We start from the raw sequence: 6,512 nt of genomic DNA, 5'->3' as shown, positions 1-6,512 counted from the left end.
CCCCCTTGACCTGTCCGTCCTCCCTGGACTGACCTATCCCCTCCCTAACTCCCCACCTACACTCACCTTTACTGGCTCCATCCCCGCCTCTTTGACCTGTCTGTCTCCTCTCCACCTATCTTCTCCTCTATCCATCTTCTATCCGCCTCCCCCTCTCTCCCTATTTATTTCAGAACCCCCTTCCCCTCTCCCATTTCTGAAGAAGGGTCTAGGCCCGAAACGTCAGCCTTCCTGCTCCTCTGATGCTGCTTGGCCTGCTGTGTTCATCCAGCTCTACACCTTGTTATCTCAGGTTCTCCAGCATCTGCAGTTCCTACTATCTCTGTCACTTAAGTTACTGCCTTATTCAGAACTTTTAGTTGGGTACTGCTCGAAAATGCACTGTTGAAATATGTTTATGCTGTAAGCCTAATAAACTGACAGTGTAATAAAATTATTGTACAACTGTCGAGACTTTTGTTGAGAAAAAAGAATGACTACAATCGAACTTGTGGGAAAAGTTGACATTTGGCAGATGACATGCTATTTTAGTGGGTCAGTTTGTTCCTGCCTAGAAGAGTAGTGTGTGGTTCAGAATAATGCCAACAATGTAGGCTCCATTCCTGTTCTGCTGATGTAGATTTGGGGCCGGTCTCCTCATCCCACCCTGAGAGTGGAAGGTAATGACAAACCACTGCTGCCAAAACTGCCAAGAAAAGGGCTCAGGATGAAATATCAACAGAGAATCAGCCAAAGAGCCACCTTCAGACAGTGTAATATAGATTCACTGTGGTTATGAAGTCCACATTGATACCATTGGACTGCAGGGTTCCCAAGCGAAATATGAGGTGCTGTTCCTGCAACCTTCTGGTAGCATCGTTGTGGCACTGCAGGAGGCCCAGGATGGCCTTATACTCATATATAAAGTGTAGGTTTACTATTTGAACTTTTGGATGAGACAATAATCTTGGTGCAAACATATACGAATCACTAGCGACCTGAATGATATGGGCTGTGTCATCAAATTTAATAAAATTGACTGAGATGTCTCGTGAGGCCTTCCTTGATGTCAGGAGGAGCTAGTTGCACTTATGAAAAAAAATTCTGGACATTGAGATGAGATTCTCACAAGGGAACAGCAAGAGGGTTTATTAATAGGGTCCATTGTTTGTTATCAGCCTCATTAACTGCAAATCTCAGCTCGTTAAAATGAAACTCTCTATCATACCACCCACCACAAGGTATCTAGACACCGAACATTCCTGGCATGAAAATAAGAGCGATTAAATCTGTTTCTCTCTCCTCAGATGCTGCTAGATCTGTTGAGTTTCTCCAGCATTTTCTGTTTTTATTTCAGATTCCAGCATCTGCAGGATTTTGCTTTTAGTCAAGGTTATTGTCTCATATCAGTCCAGAAGCTTGGACATTATTAGTCAGCTACTTGGAATGGTCAGGGTCGTAATCTGCTTCTCTTAATGGATGAGGAGATGAATGTCTGGTAACCCACCACCCATCTTGGCTCCTTCTGCCTTATTGTGGGCTATTGTCTTCTGGAATGAGAGAAAAGGAGGTATTAAAGGAGATGAAGTTGCCTGCCAAATGTGTTAATGCTGGTACAATTGGGGGAAAGTTGGTGAGCTGTACAAAGCAGTTGAGTAGGCTTGTATAGCAGGGTAGGGTAATTGGTGGGTGACAGCATATGAGGGAAGATATTCCATTCAATAGTGAGAGTATAGAGCGTCAGCCTTAGTGGTAGAAGGGTGCAGTAGCAGAGATGGAGTGAGGTGGCACAGAGGAAATGGTAGTATTTACCCTGGTGGAGCAGAGAGGGTCATTCATCTTTTTCCTACACTTCTGGGCATTGTCCCAGGCAGCTGATGCTGCACTGGCCTGGTGGGCAACCTTGGACCAGTTTGGTACCGTCTGGTGTTGTGGCCTCCTCTAATAGTCTCAGTGGGAGAGAATTCCCTTTTCTGCACCATCCCATCTGCCAGGACCTCCAGATCCTTGCCTGCAAAACTGGGTGCCAGTTTTCCCTTATCTGCCATGTCAGGGGGCAAATCTCACAAACCGTACAGGGCAGCTCTGGACCGACAAAGCTTGTCTGGGTTTGCAACAACCAATTAAAGTTGAAGTCAGCAACCGATCCATTGCAGGATATCCTGGTAGTGGCAAGCTCTCCCAGCTATGATGAGTGCTAGAATTGGGCTAGCACCACAGCAATAGGGCCAAAATAGGGATGGGGTAGGTAGTTAATGAGGTGAATGCGGGAGGCTAGCGTGAGAAAAGTCACTTGGCCTCATGAGGAGAAACCATCCATGTAACTCACTAACCATTACACAGCCAAAATAAAATAAGATACAGCCCTAAGTATTCATGCTCAGTGCTCCGAAATAATAACAAAAGCACAGTAGCATCTATTGCCCAGGTAATGAAATACCAAATTAAAAGAACTATTATGAACGAGTGTAAAATCTTGGTTATGTCCCATTTGGATTATTGTGTCAAGCTTTAGTCTCCTTGTATGTGATATAAAGGACCTAACGAAGGTTCAGTGAGTGTCACCAGACAAATACTTAAGTTATAGGCTTTCACTTACTGTTATCAGCTTAAAGAGTAGCGTCTTTGTACTCTATAAAGCAAAGGCTTTAAGATGTTTTGGTTGAGGTCTTTAACATAATGAAGAGACACCAGGTATGTTCACATAGATCAGCCATTTCAGTGAGGTAAGTTGGGAAGAATCAGAGGGGTAAGAATATAAATCATGTAAACACAATAATATGAGATATTAAGGAGATTTTACTAGTTGCAGGTGGCCATTGAACTTTGGAGCAAGTTGCAGATTCTCGGCAAGTGTTCAAAGACAGACAAAATCCTGGTTGTGACTGGTTTAACTGTGATAGAAAGTAAATGGGGAGAAGACGTTAAGTACAACCCATGGGCCATATGTAGCCTGCAGATGCCTCCAATATGGCCTGTGACCACAATATGGAAAGCAATGCCACTGCCTCAATGGGTGCAGACCGCACATATGCAACTACTTCTGGAGCCTGGCTACTCGGTCAACAGTTGTAAACATGAAAGATCCAAATCCATCAAGAGTTTCAAGACCAACTGGATTAGTTCTAGATGAATTGGACCTCACCAATGGTCAGAGGCCAGATGTGAGCTTTTTCTTGGAAAATGCAGCTGTTGATTTTGACTTGCTCTCTGATTTTGCAAAAACCTGCACTGTAATTTCAAAACTTCTATTTATTTTCGACTTAGGCTTTATTGCTCATAATTATTATTGATCATCTATCTCAAAAGTCTTGTAGCTGTGTGAACAATCGGTGAACGTTTCACACGATAAATTCCTATAGCCATATGGTACCACCAATGTGGAACTTCAATTAAGTGATGAATATATGGACATAGGAAATAGGAGCTGGAATTGGCCATTCGACCCCTCGTGCCTGATCTGTCATTTAATGAAATCATGGCTGATCTTCTGCCTTGATGCCATTTCTCCACACTATATCCATATCCCTTGATGTTTTTTAATACCTAGAAACCCATTGATCTCTGTCTTGAACATGTTCAATGATGGCCCCAACAACCATTGGGTAGAGACTCCAAAAAGCTCACCATCCTCTGAGTGAAGAAATTCCTCCTTATTCTTGTCATAAATGGCCTACCCTTTAACCTGAGGCAGTGGCCCTGGTTCTACCTCTCGGTCCCACAGTTAGGGAAAATATCCTACCCTGTAGAGCCCTGTAAGACTTTCATAATTTTCAATGAAGTCAACTATCAATCCTGTAAACTCTAGAGAATGCAGTCCCAAACCCCTCAATCTCTTCTCATTGGATAAGCCTGCCGTTCCAGGAATCACTCTGATCCACCTTTGTTGCACTTCATCTACGGCAACTATATTCTTCCTTAGGTAAAGAGGCAAAAAAAAGACTAGAGGTATTCTCCTGAGAACAGGGCAAGTTAAGTGTAGGTTTACTAGTGATGTTCAAAATCATAAAGGGCATTGATTAAGCGAATAAGGAAACTCTTTTTCAGCGGAAGGAGGGTTGGTAATTAAAGGACCCAGGTTTATGATGGACTGACAAAACAAACCCAGCAGGCAGCAACTTTGTACATCCAGCAAGCAAGTTGACCGACAATCTTGCCAGTGGACAGGAATTGAAATATTGAAGCATAAATGCTGTTATCTGCAACGAGTCCCAGGATACATATGACTGAAGCTCTCCACAAGTAATCTTGTTTTAACATTACTAGATGGGCATCTGAGAGATTAGTTGCTTATGCACTTCTGAAGATAAGAATAAAAAAAATCTTCTGTTCTTGCCAGAGATATAGCAAAGGTTTAGTTTTTTTTTACAAAAGGGTGATGAATGTAATAGAAAGTGGAGTGTGCGATTTAAGAAAATTGGAAATTGGGAACATGTTCCCTAACAGTTGTGGAAGAGATTGTGGATGCATTTAGTATCTCTTTTAAAATATGATGTCAGCTTATTAAATCTCAGCTGTAGGAATGAGAGGTAGGGAAGAGGTTTTGTTTATCATTCATGGGATGTGGGGGTTGCTGATTAGGCCAGCATTTATTCCCTATCCCTGATTTTCCCTGGAAAAGGTGCTAGTCAGTGGTCTTCTTAAACTGCTGCACTCCCTGAGCTGCTGGGACACCCTACACTATTTCCATACACACAAGTGGCTATCCCCACCTTGAGCTGACATTTCTCAAATCCACCTGCCTTCCTGAATTGAAAAGTTTAATTTTCCCTTTTTTTTTGCTTTTCCATGAAGATTATATGGCAGGTACTAAGTAAGAACATTGGGGTCGTAACGCTTAATTGTATTGGTTAGAGTCATACCTGATACATGGGAAGATGGTTGTGGTTGTTGGAGGCCCATCATCTCAGTCCCAAGACATCTCTGCAGGAGTTCCTCAAGGTAATGTCTCAGGTCCGACCATCTTCAGCTGCTGCATGAACGATCTTCCCTCTATCATAAGATCGAAAGTCAGGATGTTCGCCAATGTTTGCACAACGTTCAGCACTGTTTGCAACTCTCAGATACTGAAGCAGACAATGTTCAATGACCATCTCCAGTAAGAGATAATCTAACCACTGCCCCTTTTCATTCAATGGTGTTACCATCACTAAATCCCCACAATCGACATCCTGGGGGCTTATCATTGACCATAAACAGAGCTGGACTAGCTATACAAGAGCAGCTAAACACAGTTGCTACAAGAGAGGTCTAGGCTAGGAATACTGCAGCAAATAACTCACTTCTTGACTCCCCAGAGCCTGGCCACCATCTACAATGCACAAGTCAGGAGTCTGATGGAATACCCTCCACTTGCTTGGATGGGTGCAGCTCTGATAACGCTCAAGAAGCTTGATAACATCCAGGGCAAAGCAGCCCGCTTGATTGGCACCACATCTATAAACATTCAGTCACTTCACCCCCAACACTGAGAAGCGGTAATTTGCACCAACTACTAAGATTCTTTGTCAGCACCTTCCAAACTCATAACTACTTCCATCTAGAAAGACAAGGGCAGCAAATACAGGAGAACACCATCACCTGCAAGTTCCCCTCCAAGCTGCTTGCCATCCTGATTTGGAAATATATCACCATTCCTTCACTATTGCTGGGTCAAAATCCTGGAATTCCCTCCCTAATGACATTGTGTGTTTACCTACAGCATGTGACTGCAGCGGCTCCAGAAGGTGCAACTAGGGACGGGCAATAAATGCTGGCCCAGTCAGTGACACTCACATCCCACAAGTGAAGGTGGGTGTGTATGATACGTTTGATGAAACCACTTGGCTTTGTCCAGCCTCCATGTTTGTAACGTAGTTTAAGGCTTCATTTTATCCAGCTCAAAACATAAACCAAAACTTTAAATCAAATGAAGCCGAAAATTCACAGTCTGTCTGCTGCATTCCCAGCACAGTGCCAACACGGAGATGGTGAAAATTCTATGAATCAATTGAGGACCAAACACGCCAAGGACAAGAGTTAAAATACCAAGAGCTTCCACTCTATGTTGTAAGGCAGAGCATCTGCCTGCCTCAAAGAAAATCAGTGGCATGGAAGGCAATGTGATGATTTGCAGAGTCCCTGGAATAATGATACAGTGGCAGATTGATTTACGAAGTGGAATCAGGCACATTAGGACATGTAGGTCCACCTTAAGGGCTCTAATGGTCACATGCAGGCACGTCCTCAACAACAGCATGATGACTGTGGCTATTTAGTCCAGGTAATACAGAGTATGGGGAGAAACTGGGAACATAGCAATGAGATACAAGATCAGACATGATACTATTGAATGGCAGACTAGGTTTAAAGAGGCAAATAATCTACTCCTGCTCCTGATGTCTATAATTCCCTTTCACCTTTCCAATATTTCCCTTTCTCTCATGAGGTGCTGACTTTTCCTGGGGTTTGGTTCCAAAGTGATAAATATGTCCTGAATCACTTAGCTAAGACATCTCTTTTTGTAGGGGAATATGAATGGCTCTCCTGGTTAA

Source organism: Rhincodon typus, chromosome 24, assembly GCF_021869965.1.
Source record: "Rhincodon typus isolate 14 chromosome 24, sRhiTyp1.1, whole genome shotgun sequence".
In the NCBI taxonomy this organism is placed as follows: Eukaryota; Metazoa; Chordata; class Chondrichthyes; order Orectolobiformes; family Rhincodontidae; genus Rhincodon; species Rhincodon typus.
The sequence above is the reverse complement of the archived record's forward strand: the minus strand, read 5'-3'. Positions refer to the sequence as shown.